Consider the following 15,578-nt stretch of genomic DNA (forward strand, 5'->3'; position numbering starts at 1 on the left):
CTATTACAATTTAAACAAAGTATGTCTATTAAAAATATTCTACTGAAAGTTTATAAAATGAAAGAGAAGACCAAGAAAAGCATACAAATGCAACCCAAACTCAACATATAATTAATAATTTTAATAAGGCAGCTCCCCAATCTCTAAACAGCTAGTCTAATTCATATGATGCTTTCCCCTGACACACACATATAACTCTTAGATGATTAATTTTATGTTTGTTAGTGGTATTTTTGTAACAAATCACAGAAGTCAAATCAGGCCAATTTAAATAAAAAAGGAATCACACCAACATATCTGAGGAAACCCAGTGATAAGAGCCAAGACATGAATAAATGGAAACAGAAACTCAATACCTTCAGGTCTCTGGATTTCTATGCCTTATGCATCTGCTTTGCTCTTTACCTTCTATCTGAAGATAGGTTTTCAACTATTTTAGTTCAGGTGGTGGAAATTATGGCTGATGGAAACTCGTGAATTTTACATTATAGAGCTTCAGGCACTCTTAGAGTCTAGTTTCCTGCTTTAGTTTCAATTCTGAAATTCCAAAGCATCAATACCAATTGTCACAGACTGAGTTATAAGTCCCATCTCCGAACCAGTCCACTAAGCAATAGTGTGCCATTGCATTATTCAACTCCAAGTCATGATTTAATAATATGGTAACAGTCCCATAACAGGTAGATTGTGCATGTGTGCCAGGCCTGCACATGCTTGTAAAGGCGGGTGGGGGTGAGCAAAAAGGTTTAATTTCCCAGAAGAATGTGGGACTGATCCTGGCATACTGGCTAGGCACAACAGCATCGCTAGTCCCTAACAGAGGGGCTCTTAACCCAGGTAAAACTCTTTACTCACTGTAAAAAACCACCAGAAAATGGTAGGGCATACTCTTCATTGGCACCACACGTCTCTGAGAATGTCACTCCATACGATTTATCTCCGTGAGCACACTTAGAAAACAATGAGCAGGCACTTGCTGTACTCTGGGTGGAGGTTTAACAAGCAGAGACAATTAAGAAACAGCTCTTTCCAAGCGTATCCAACCTAGAAATAGCTCAGGCCCATAACTGATATTTCAAGTCGGTGTGCTCAGGAAGATGCTCCAACTGCGGTCATGAAGCAGACAAAAGAGCCATCGGATCTGCATGGGTAGCTCAGTAATGGCTTCCTACACCAGCCTGTGACATCACCCATCTTTACTGATGAATAAAAAAGCCAGGGAACAGCAAGCAAGAAATTGGACATTGCAGGGTAGAAGAAAGTAAAGGCATAAAGACGTCAGAGAATGTGTGAAATGAGGCATTTATTCATACCAGGATTGAGTTTTGAAAAATATTTGGTTGCCCTAGCTGGTTTGGCTCCGTGGATAGAGAGCCTGCCTGAGGACTGAAGGTCTGGGTTTGATACCAGTCAAGGGCACATGCCTGGGGTTGCGGGCTCCATCCCCAGTAGGGGGCCTGCAGGAGGCAGCTTGTAGAGAACACTGTGGAGAACAGTATGGAGTTTCCTCAAAAAACTAAAAATGAAACTTCCATTTGACCCAGTGATCACACTTCTGGAATATATCCCAAGAAACTAGAAACACCCATCAGAAAGGATATATGCACCCCTATGTTCATAGCAGCACAGTTTACCATAGCTAAGATTTGGAAACAGCCAAAGTACCCATCAGCAGATGAGTGGATTAAAAAACCTTGGTACATCTACACAATGGAATACCATGCTGTGGTAAAAAAAAGGAGGGATTCTTACCATTTGCAACAGCATGGATGGAACTGGAGAGCATTATGCTGAGTGGAATAAGCCAGTCAGAGAAAGAGAAATATCACGTGATCTCACTCATTTGTGGAACATAATGAACAACATAAACTGATGAACAAAAACAGATCCAGAGACAGAGAAACATTCATCAGACAGTCAAACCTCAGAAGGAAGGGAAGGGAGGGTGGGGGTAAGGGGAGAGATCAACCGAAGGACTTGCATGCATGCATATAAGCCTAACCAATGGACACAGACACCAGGGGGGTGAGGGAATGAGTGGGGGTTGGGAGGCAATGAAGGGGCTAAGGACACATATGTAATACCTTAATCAATAAAGAAAATAAATAAATATTAAAAAGATTCTAATGTATTTTCATGGTTTTTAAATGCTTATTTATGGACCATTGCCCTGAACCTGCTAGTCTCTCAGGATGCCCAAGCTGATAGTGCAGAGAGGTCACGTGGAAGTGATTTGAGACACCCTGGCCTTAGTCCTGACTGCGTTCATCCCACAGCTAATGTATCAGCTTAATCTTAATTCAGCTAAATGAGAGACTCCAGGGGAGAGTACTAGGACGACTACTGATTTAAAGCATGAATTCTTGAAGAATAAATAAATTTTCTCATTTTAAGTCTAATTTAGCTATTTTTTTTACTACAGAAAAAAAAATATTAACTGAACCATGAATGAATATAATGCTTCCAAGCAAAGTAGCAGATGTGTCATTGTTTCTTCTCAGTCAGGAATGTTGATTTTGAAATTTGTCCACTTGATTTAGCAACTCAGCGCTCATTAGTTTCTTAAAAAGAAAATATTGGCAGCATCACAAAGAATTATAGAGAGTGAGTTATGGGCATCAATAAATAAACCTTCCCTGGAGGAATTATCCTGAAAAGACAAATGGAGGACAGTGGCATTCGCTGGAAGATGGGAGGGAACAAAACATTATTTCTGAGATGATCAAGCTATTACAGGCCATTCTATGCTATTCGGAGCACTCCAATGAAAAGGAGGAGATTGATAACACAAATGAGAGGTAGAGGACTATTACAGTGACATCGTTGGGGCAGAAAAGAGGAATAAATGGCCACCTGGGATGGTGTTTATTCCTGGGGACGTTGCCCTTGTTCCTGAGTTTTGATCATTGATTAGCAGTTAATGGAGGGAATCCAAATACATGGAGGCACATTCAGGCAAGTGGGGGGGGGTGGCAGGTGAAGTCTGGAAAGCTGAAGCCTGTTCATTTCCCCTCCTAGAGCTTCATCTGTTTCATGAAAAAGGAAGTTCATTATTAGAGTCAAGAGGGAGTATTTACAAGTCTGTGGAAAGGATATTGCAGATGAGGTTTATTTATTTGCTAGAGGCCCAGTGCATGACATTCCTGCATGGCAGGGGAGGGGTTGTCCCTCAGCCCAGCTTGCACCCTCTCCAATCTGGGACTCCCTGAGGGATGTCCAACCGCCCATTTAACCCCGATCCCACTAAATAGGCAGTTGGACATCCCTCTCATAATCCAGGATTGCTGGCTCCCAACCACTTACCTACCTCTGCCTGATTGCCCCTAACTGCTTCTGCTTGCCAGCCTAATTGCTCCCTAACCACTCCCCTGACATCCTGATTGACAACTAACTGCTCCCCAGATGGCCAGATTGCCCCTAACTGCCCTTGCTGCCAGTCTGGTCATCCCTAACTGTCCTTCCCTGCAGGCCTAGTCATCCTCAACTGCCCTCCCCTTCTGGCTCAGTTACTCTTAACTGCCCTACCTACAGGCCTGATACCAACTGCTCTGCCCTGCAGGCCTGGGTCCCTGCCCCAACTGTCCTCCCCTGCATGCCTGGTCCCTCCCAATTGCCCTCCCCTGCATGCCTGGTCCCCCACCCCAACTGCCCTCCTTTGCAAGCCATCTTGTGGTGGCCATCTTGTATCCACATGGGGGCAGCCATCTTTGACCATATGGGGGCAGCCATCTTATGTCTTGGAGTGATGGTCAATTTGCATATTACTTTTTTATTAGATAGGATTTTATGAAAGTGGAACAAAATTAGGAAAATGCAATGAGCAATAAAACACTATTTTCATTTAGTATATCTCAACCTCCAAAAGAAAACCTTGCATTTGCTTCTTATGTGGCTTTGAACATTGCTGATAAGAATAACCTGTGCATCTTTGGCTAATCTGTATAAATTATTTCTAAAAGGATTTTCTTTTGAATATATTTTTTATTGATTCCAGAGAGGAATGGAGGAGAGATAGAAACATCAATGATGAGAGAGAATCATGGATTGGCTGCCTCCTGCATGCCCCACATTGGAGATTGAGCTTGCAACCCAGGCATGTGCCCTGACTAGGAATCAAACCATGACCTCTTGGTTCATGGGTCAATGCTAAACCACTGAGCAACACCATCCAGGCTCTGAAAGGTGTGTTTTGTTTTGTTTTATTTTGTTTGTCATAAACTAGCCTTGACTTTGATGTTACCCAGCAACAGTGGGCAGATTTCCCGCCCCCCAAATTCATTATTTTTGGATATGTCAACTCTTTAAGGATTCTGGATTTAGAAATGGGTCTAATTTTAATTCATCTTGTGTGTGACAAGGAAACCTTGATCCACACACCAATTGAGATATGAGAGGTTAAGTCCTAAATTACTGGCCAATCTTAATCTCCCTCTCTTAGAAATGTTGCACCATCTACAATATTTTAAGGATTAAAATATGTTGGTTTATTTTTTCTGTTGCCTCCTGAGGTTTAGCCACAGCCTGCTGAGAAGTTATCTGTGTGTGTGAGAAGATGTGTGTAGTTATTTTTAGTAGGAGAGCTTTCTAGTTATTTTGTCCACCATTTTCCCAGAAAATACAATGGTGTGTGTGTGTGTGTGTGTGTGTGTGTGTGTGTGTGTGTTTGTGTGTGCATGTGTGTGTGTGTTCATGTGTATGTGTGATCCTGGGAAATTCACTTCACATTTGAAACCACTGTTTCATAACCTGTGATGTGGAGATAATATGAACACATAGACTTGCTGTGTAGATTAACAAGGCAATGCATAAAGAAATATTGCTTGCTCATGAAATGTTGGTTTGTTTTTTTCTTAGCAATTTCATTCCCTATGTTTATATTAAGTGGCCAGCAAGTAATTACCAATTATGATTTTATTATACAACTAGAGGCCCAATTCACGAAATCTTCAGTGCAAGAATGAGCTTTCCTTCCCCTGGCTGCCAGGCAGTTTGTCACTAATTTTCACTTACTGCATTTATATAAAAAGAAGATATAAGAAGATTAATGCCATATGACAGAGAAACACTGTTTGTAACTAAAATACATAATGTCCTAACACTATGATTGTTTACATTGGAGAACTTTGTGTGTTACATGTCTCTGGGGTGTGTGAGTGTGTGTGCATGTATGTGTGTGTGTGTGTGTGTGTGTGTGTGTTCACCCACATGCATGTGTCTGTTGTTGCCCAAACACTGGCTCTCAGAAGATTCTATTGAATGGGAGGATCTTTCTTTGCATACATGCCAGGGCAGACTGTAATGGACATGCACTCTACTTGCACAGCAATGTATGACCTGAGGTGTACTGCTGCTCATGTGATAGAGCCTCAGGTTGAAGAAGGACAAATGAATCAACTTTTCCCTTGTGAGTGTTGCACATGATACAGTTTTTCTGAGCAACAAGGTGTGAATTTTCAGCTGCTCTATAAAGAAGCTGACACTGAAACAGCACATAAGGTCTCCCTGTGACCTGAAAACCTATAAGCCTGGGATACTTTCCTAACAACATGGAGACGCCAGAAATACTCACAGCTGTGGGTCTCTTCAAATTGCTCCCATTGGAAAAAGCAAGGACTACGGAGATCCAGCTTAGGTCCTGGGAGTTATCATTCCCAGGAAGAAATGGGAGCGAGCTTTGATTTGCACATCTGCATAGATTTCCAGCCATTCTAGTGACTGCTAGCACACGCCGTGCCCCTCTCTGAGTGGTGTGGGCATGTTAGCAGTGGCCACCAACAGGAGGCATCTGTAAATGCAAAGCTCTGGACACCAAACACACTGGGAATGGGACAGCTGCAAAGAGGATGCATTAAGCTGACAGATCTCTGGCAAATTCTGGATTCTGGATTGTGATGTTATGTGGTGAGCTCCACATAAAGGGTTTGTATCCCTTTCTTAAATATTTTTCTGATTTTTGGAGAGAGAGGAAAGGAGAGGAAGAGAAAAACATTAACGATGAGAGAGAATCACAAATCAAGTGCTCCTTATTGGGGATCGAGCCCACAACCCAGGCATGTACCCCTAATGGGAACTGAACCCAGGACCCTTCAGTTGCAGGCCAATGAGCTCTCCACTGAGCCAAACCAGCCAGAACAATGGCTTATATTTCTAATAAAACAAGTAACAACCAAAGGACTTGCATGCATGCATATAAGCCTAACCGATGGACACAGACAACAAGGGGGTAAGGGATTGTGTTGGGGAATTGAGGGTAATGGGGATAAGGACACATATGTAATACCTTAATTAATAAAAATATTTTAAAAATAAAGTATTACAAGTAGTAAAATTAAATAAATAAACAAATAACATCTCTTAGTGTTTACATTTTGCAAGGATTCATGGCATATGCATTCACCAAATAATAAAGCTGAGATTCAGAAAATATGAATGATAGTCCCAAAGCACACCATGTCTGCTAATGGAAGAACTGCTAGAAGGCTGTCTGTACTCCTACCAACTGGCAACATAGTGCTTCTTAAGCTGGGATCTCTGCTGCGATATGAATTTGAGAATGAACAAATGTAGCACTGGAGCTCCCATCAATACAAACAACTAATGTCTCTCAGTCCCACGGCTGGGCTTCATGCCCCCCAGGGGGGCAGAGGAGAGCTTAGCCACTGACTGTTCCCTCCACAGTTCAGAATGGTGAAGCATTTTACTTTTAGTCAGCTTTAAACATCCCTGGAGTCTATCTCAGTTTCCATTTTACACAATGCGTTATTCCAAGATCAATGTTGAGTGTTAAACACACACACATCTTAGTCTAAAAATAAACTCTAGTGGGCTTCAGCAGTTGAAATTCACTAGATCTTAGCAATAACACATTGGGGGTGATTTTATTATAGCACTTGTGTTACTGTGCATGGCTAATTACAGCAACTTTCTGTCTCAGTACCGTCCTTTGCATTGATCTGGGGGCCCTCACACAGAGTGGGAGAACTCCAAATGTGACTGTCTATGGAAGAAAGACATGGCGAAGGCTGAATCCTCTGTGCCACGCCTCCCCCTCCTAGATGGGCCAGATTGCAGTCAATCAAAGCCTATGATTCAAACAGCTATGGTTTTAAAACCAAATGTTTCTACTTTTTAGCTGGGTAACATTGAGCAAGGTACTTCAACAACATGAAACTCATCTGATGACTTAGGATAACTCTTAATATAAACATATGTCTTATCAATTCAATATCACTCCCAAACAAATACCCCATTAATCACTGTCTTAGAAGAACAATCTCTCATTAACTTTATTCCGTGGGGAAGCAGGGTGGCCCCTCTGACCCAAGCTGGCGATCCTAAGCTTGGCTGGATGCTCTACAATGGCCTCCGGCACAGGTGTGTCCTGAGCTGGGCTGTCTGCGGGCTGGAATCTCCTTCTCCAGGCCACTCAGCAGTGCTAATTCCACTGGCCGACGTGAGACATGAGTTCAGATAAGATGGAGAAATAAACACCCTTCTTCACAGAAGAGCTTCAGGAGTTTTTGGCCATTTTTACCTTGTGTAGTTTCTGACAAAACTGTTTTGAATATTACTGAAAATGAAGGGTATATCAGATAATAATCACATACATTTATGATTGTTCAGGTGATTTAGCAATCACACATTGCATTATTATATAATTTAACAAATATTTATTAAGAAAGCATAGCAGGTAAGGCTCTTCTGATTAGAATCATAGGGAGTAAAGGCTTTGAGTATCAATCTTTGCATATGTGCTCAAGTATTCATAAAGAGCTATTGATTGAGAAGCTATTTGATGTGAGGAATTTGGAACAGAGAGTATTATTTTCCTTGACTTCTGTGATTTCCCCCCAATATTTTGCTCTTCCTTCTGAAGACCTATCTGTTTGCCTTTGAAATTGTGACTACCGGGTATTCAGGAACTTCCTAATTATGTTTTCAGGAGACTGACAGTTCTACTGGTTTAAAATTGTAATCTTTATGATGACATCCACTCTTCTGAGGCAATGGCTTGTGTTTCACATTGAAACCCCATTGGGCTCGAGTTTAGAAAAGAAAATTATTTGACTTTCCAGCCCCAAATGGGAGTGCTTGGGCCGAGTGATGGACTTTCTCCCTAACTCATCCAGTTCCACATCTGTCATGCCAGCCCAGCCTGACCTTGACTTCCAGATGCTACCTCCAGTCTGTGCACTGCTCCTGAGCTCCGGGTGTGCCTACCTCACTCCACTATTTTTGGGTTCTGCTATAAACCAAGTAGAATGGAAACACATAAAAGACCCTGAGTGTATGCCTCACTCATCTTTATTTCCACTGCGGTTCAGGAGTATAAAAGACTCAGTGCATTCACCATGCTGTATGAAATGTTAAGTGTTTGGAAGGAAAATTGCCTGCAGAAGCTTCTATTTAGGTCCCTCCACTTCAGTGGTTTGAATGACTCCTAACTTTCATTCCCATTCCTGCGCCATCTACAGTGACATTTCCTCCACTTGGCTTAGCCTCCTGCCTGCCATCTCACACTGGCTCCTGCAATTCTCAGAACTCCATCTTGGATTTTGCCAGAGACGGCTCTGCACCTGGGTGTCCTGCCTCAGCCAGGAGACCAGATGCAGAAAGGCCTCCTGCCAGGGCTCCTGCTGGTTGGAGAGAGAATCAATATTCTCCCCTCTGATGGCTCACTGTGTACAGAAGTGTTAGATTTCCCCTCCTTTGGGGCAAAAGGCTGTGTTTTTATTCTTTGGGTTGATGTTCAAATAATGATATTGACAAAGGATGATTTCAGCTACTCTCTCTGTTTGTATTTTTTATGAATAGATGCCAATGGCCTCCCCAGGTGGCTGTGAGGATTACTGATGAACATGATTCTTCCTTAGCTGCTACAGTGAGCATAAATGTTAGCTCAGAATTTTTTCAAACATTCATCTGCAATAACCTCACTGTACCAGCCAATTTCTGTGTGCTAAAGAGCCCTCGATGTAAGTAAATAAACAAAAACACTGCATTTCTTTCTTCAGAGGAACCGGTGGTCTAACAAGTCAGTAGATAGCATTAAATAGCTCTTGCATACATTCAACACTTTACATTCTTTACAGAACTTCCATATTCTTTAGCTAATGGGTCCTCAATCACAAACCAGTGAGGTCAACACAACAGTAATTATTTCCCCTATTAAAAAACAAACAAGCAGTAATTGCTCGAGTAAAATTTCACAGTTAGGTTTAGATAACTTTAGAATATTGGATTTCTGTGAAAGAGACCCAGTTGAATTATGTAACTCTGTAAACGATGTGCATGCATAACATTCATAAATAAAAAATGTAAAACTAAAAACAAGCGAGCACAGGCAATTTGTTACATTACTGTGTGTCTGTGGTCTTCCATAATACAATATTTAAAGGAAAAGTAAATAAAAAGGGAAACAGCATGCTAAGGTTTCCGCTAACGCTCCAGGTCTGCAGAGGGGGCCGGGCCATATTGAGGGAAAGTGGAAGGAGGGAGATGCGATGATTTATATTGTGCACGGTACCGTGCAGCCTCCCATTGCTGTGGGGATCTCAGACATTTTGGGAAACTTTCCAAAGTCTTACAAAGCAAATGTAACCCGCTTAGAAATCATGATGCCCATTGTAAGCCATGTCTTATATATATATATATATATATATATTATTGATTTTTTACAGAGAGGAAGAGATAGGGATAGAGAGTTAGAAACATCAATGAGAGAGAATCATCAATCAGCTGCCTCTTGCACACCCCCCACTGGGGACGTGCCCGCAACCAAGGCACATGCCCTTGATCGGAATCGAACCCGGGACCTTTCAGTTCGTAGGCTGACGCTCTATCCACTGAGCCAAACCGGTTTCGGCTGTAAGCCATGTCTTAACTCATGCTTCTACATAGTGGAACTCGAGCACAGGCATGTATTAACTTGACTCAAATGTGATACAGACCAAGTGAATATATACTCCTTCTGTTCATGTAAATCTAACTCTTAAATCTAGGTGCTTTGTGTGTATCTACCAGAGAAGTGACACAAAATACATAGCAATTATATTGCCAATCATTATGCGTGTCTGTAACCATCAGAAAGTCACTAAGATTGACTTGTCTGAATGCTTTCATATTAAACATATTAAATGATGATTGTGAATTATTTTGTATTTAATTAAATTTCCTGCTTTATCATGTTAAAGACATGAAGGCTTCTCCAATGATCACAGTCTTATTCTATTATTACAATATTTTGTTTTCTAATGCTTTTATTGTTAATAAACCTTATGTCTTAAGTACAAATGCCAAATAAAATTATGTGGGAGAATTTCTAAACATTTAAATTAAGCAGAACTTTAAAAGAACTTCCACAAAATCTTTTTACTAATGTATAGCTCATATGAATGAAGCTTTTACCAATACGTATTTTTTATTTTTAGAAAGCAGGGCCCAAGAACAAAAAATGAATTAAACAAATCTTATTACATCCGATTCATTAACATAGTCTTAGCATATTCCCTCTCATAAAAAAAAAAAAAAATCATACAAAAATTCATTAGCAAGTAAAACAGCCCCAGGCTTTAATGCAAGTTAAATAAGTTAATTTTGAGCCACAAAATTTCAATAAATTCAATGTTTAGTGGGATCTTATTTTGAACAGTGTCCTGTGACAATGCCAAAAAATAAATAAGCTGGGCTCTTTGCTTCATTTAAAGGCATTATTATATTTAGTTGAAAATATATTGGTCACTTGTTGAAGCGTAGAAAAATAACTGTCATGGGGGAAGATGATATGAATTACCATTGTGTTATGAGACAAAGAAAAGGGAGCATTGGCTATTTCTCGTTCCATGGAAATAAGAACGGAAGCTCTGATATATACCAACAGGGTAAAATGGAAATTCCACCCCCATGAGACACTCCCTTTAACCTTCTCTAGGAAAATTTGATTTTATGGTTGCCTGCATCCTTGCTTTAATCTAATGAACTACCTTGTCCAGTTCCTTCCTGCATAACCAGGTCCAACAACTCACGCGTAAAATAGCCACGGCTGGTCCTCAGGCTCCTGGTTAGACCTGGAAGGCATAGGCCGGTTTCCCGGAAGCCACCTCCCAGTAGACTCTCGGTTAAGCCTGCCAGAGGCACACCTCTGTTCTAACACAGGGATCCTGGTCTTCATAGCAGGACAGAGAGGAGGGGGTGGAGGAAAGGTGGCTGATTTTTCTCAATAAGCCTCCTGGAGCTTTTCATTGTTTTTGTTACATATCTTTTTATTGATTTCAGAAAGAAAGGGAGAGTGAGAGAGAGAAACATCAATGATGCGAGAGATCCCCCTGCGGGCCTTGATTTGGACCTGACCTAGAATTGGACCTGGGACCCCTCAGTCTGCAGGCTGACACTCTAACCACTGAGCAAACCGGCCAGGACTACTTAAGTTGTATAAATGCAACAATCTTGTTAAAAGTCTATTTAAAAATCATTAATATTAAAAGAAAAAAACATTTGTAAGATTGTTTGAATTTGGACTAGACCAGTTTCTTGTGCCGATGGGTTATCAGAACTCAAGAAATAAATCCATGTTAACTAACATTTATATGAACCTGAGTAAATACCTTAATACTACTCTAAAAATTTATTTGATTCCTTTCTCTAGCATATTTACAATTGTTTCATGCTTACTAGCAACCTGATTTCATTGTATTTTGGTATAAAAAAAGCTCATTGGTAGGAAGGAAGCAAGTCCTCTCCTTGCTGAAATTATTTTTCAAATAAATAAATGATGCATCATTTGCATTATGAGTCACCATTACAAGAGTCCTGAGATGGAAGGGAGTGTGCTGACTTCCAATAAGTCCTAAATGGAGACAGATACATGTTCACATTATTTTTATTCCAATTATACGTTGTGTTATATAGGAAAATCACTTAAACTCCCGAACCTCAGTTTGATTATCTGTATAAGTTAGATTATAATAACTGTTTCAAAAGGTTTTATGATGTTTGAATTAAAATGCGGATAAAGCCTTCAGCAGTCTTTGACATGAAACAAACCATTGGTAAATACCTATTATTATTCTTAGTTCCATTCCCTCTGCATATCCTTAAGGTAAATTTTTAGAGTAGTATTAAGGTATTTACTCAGGTTCATATAAATGTTAGTTAGCATGGATTTATTTCTTGAGTTCTGATAACCCTTCGGCACAAGAAACTGGTCTAGTCCAAATTCAAACAATCTTACTCAAACATGACTATGCTGTAAGAAAACCTCTATCCCTTCCCTTCTGTTTAAAGTCTGTCATATCTTGTACTCAACAGTCTCCCTTTTATCCTGTGAGTGCAAAGTATATAGACAATTTTACCCTGAAATACTCTTTGTGTTTAGTTTGTCTAGTGTACTATAGAGGAACTAAAAAAGATGACTCACAGAACAAAAGCTATTTTTCAAAACTTAAATAACTGCTACTGCAAGAGGAAGCAACTGCAGATAACGTATTTTATAGCCCAGCTGGTGTGGCTCAGTGGTCTAGTGTCAACTATGAACCAGGAGGTCATGATTTGATTCCCAGCCAGGGCACATGTCCAGGTTGCAGGCTCTGTCCTCAGTAAGGGGTGTGCAGGAAACAGCCTATCAATGATTCTTTCTCATCATTGATATTTCTATCTTTCTCTCCCTCTCCCTTAACCTCTCTGAAATCAATTAAGCATTTCTAATAGCCACTAGAATTTCTAATACCATGTTTCCCCGAAAATAAGACATCCTCCGAAAATAAGACCTAGTGCATGGAAAAATAAGACATCCTCTGAAAATAAGATCTAGCGCATCTTTGGGAGCAAAAATTAATAAAAGACACTGTCTTATTTTTGGGGAAACAGGGTAGCATATCAATGTCATTCCAAAATTATTTCTATCAATATATAAAGACAGATAAGGCATTTATAAATATGGAACCATATTATACATGATTTACTTTTTTAGTTTGAATTATCTCAATATTAAAATGCATATAAAAACATTTAATTTCAGATTTAATACTCATAACCAATTTTGTTTTTAAAATAATTTTTCTGGATTTTAGTTTCTTAAAGATGATAGGTTATAGATTAGATAGATAATAGAAAATGGATTGAGAGATAGAAAATTTATTATTCTAGTGATCTTTTTTCTAAAATAAGAAATATAACAAAGTTGATATACAAAAAATAAATAGATAATTATATTATGTACAGAAAGTAAATAGATAATTGTATTAAAAGCTGGAGTAAATGAACCTTGATGCCATTAGTATGCATATTAGTTTTTATTATTTAGGTTTTATAAAATAACTTTTTTGAGTCTTATAAAAATATAAACACAATATAAATATTCAAATTAAGAAAATAAAGGCCAATCTCTGACATAAACATAGATGCAAAAGTTCTTCACAACAAATTAGCAAACTGAATTAAACCATAATAAAAAGCACACATTTTAATCCAAGATTATCAACTTGGACTTATTCTATGAATATAAGGTTGTTTTTATAGTTATTTTAAAAACTAGTCAATGCCATTTATTTCATTAAAAATATTTGATAAAATCCATATAATCCAGCCAAGTACTTAGAAATGATGCTCAGCTCAGGCTATATCTCAAAAATATGCAGAAGGTCTTAATAAAATTTAGCATCCTTAGAGAAGATCGATAGTCTAATGTCATAAGTTATTTTAATATTAGATGTATTATGTAGTAGAATAAGATAATTTTTTAAACTTGATATGAGTTAAAGATTTAAACATAAACCCTGAAACCATAAAATTCCTAGAATAAAAAATAGGGGTAAAGGTCTATAACATTGTTTTTGGCAGTGATTTTTTTGGACAGGACACCAAAGGTACACTTGACAAACAAACAAACAAAAATTAATAAGTGATTCTATATCCAAAACCAAAGCTCCGGAACAGCAAAATAATCAATCAATAAAATGAAAAGGAAACCTAAGGAATTTAAAAGTGTTTGTAAATCACAAATTTGAAAATAAATATTTAAAATATATAAAGAACTTGTGTAACTCAGTATAAAACAAGCAAGCAATCTGATTTTTTTAAAAATGGGTAGAGTATTTGAATAGATATTTTTTTTCCAAAGAAGGCATATAAGTAGCCAATATTTTGAGTCATTGTATACTAGGCAATTATTAGTCTATTTTTTAAAAAAATTATATATATTTATAATGACAATAAAATATTTTTACTATTTTGACACAATATTTAAAGGTCATGCAACAACTATATTTTTCTTTGATTATTAAGGTTTTGAGTTTGCATGTTTCTCTTTTTGGTTGTTATATTTTTGTTTTTTTGTTGTTGTTTTTGGCTTTTGACACTTTGACACATGTATTATGAAAAGGACTGTGTATGTACATGGTTTTTTTTTTTTTCTTGTTGATATCTCTCTCTTCCTTTATTAGTATAAGCTCCATGAAGAAAAATGATTGTCTTCTGTTTCATTTACTGATGGATTCTAAGACCCTAGTAATTCTGGCATATCTTAAATATTTGTGTGTGTGGGGGGGGGTCAACTAACAAATGAGTAACAGGGGAAAAAAAGAGATATGTGATAGTACAGAATTAGCCTTACAAAATTTACATTATTTAAATAAATAGGGAATCAATAAAGGAACTTAAGCAAGATATTAACACAATTTGATTTACATTTAAAGACATAACTTTCTCTTCTTTTATTTATTTTTTATTTTTATTAACCTGCATCTGAGGATATGTTTCCACTGATTTTTAGAGAGAGTGAAAGGGAGGAGGAAAGACAGAGAAAGAAAGAAACATTGATGTGAGAGACACAACAATTGGTTGCCTTCAGCAAGTGCCCCGACCAGGGCCAGCAATAGATACCATGTTTCCCCGAAAATAAGACATCCTCCGAAAATAAGACCTACTTACAGGTTTCCTTCTGAGTGAAATATAAGGCATCCCCCCGAAAATAAGCACCCCCCCCCCAGGCTAAACATGAGAGATTTGGTCCACTGATTCTTAAAGAAATGGAGTCACAAGAAATTCACCAGGAAATTCAGGAATTGGATTGTTATGATGATGTCCCAGAAGATGATGACATGATTGTCGTTGAATAAATGAGTAAATTCTTGATACTGTAGGATTCACAGTTTGTCTGGTCTGTGTTGACAACTACCATACTACCGTACCTTATACAGATAATAAATTTCTTTTATTTTCATTTAACAATAAATGTGTACCGTATTCTCCTTCATGGAAAAATAAGACAACCCCTGAAAATAAGACCTAGCACATCTTTGGGAGCAAAATTTAATATAAGACCCTGTCTCATTTCCGGGAAACAGGGTAGACCCTGCAACCTAGGTGTGTGCCCTTGTCCAGAATGGAACCTGGGACCCTTCAGTCCACAGGCCAACATTCTATCCACTGAGCCAACCCAGCGAGGTCACTTTGGCTTCATTTTGGCAAAAAGAAAATTCAGGAAATGTGGCCAAAAGTGGCAAAAAGAAAACAGTAAGAGGATCATGCTGAGGTCCACACTCATAATGCCGACCCGATTTAGCATGGTAATGGTGCAGAAA

The sequence above is a fragment of the Pipistrellus kuhlii genome, unplaced genomic scaffold, assembly GCF_014108245.1.
Source record: "Pipistrellus kuhlii isolate mPipKuh1 unplaced genomic scaffold, mPipKuh1.p scaffold_m20_p_13, whole genome shotgun sequence".
In the NCBI taxonomy this organism is placed as follows: Eukaryota; Metazoa; Chordata; class Mammalia; order Chiroptera; family Vespertilionidae; genus Pipistrellus; species Pipistrellus kuhlii.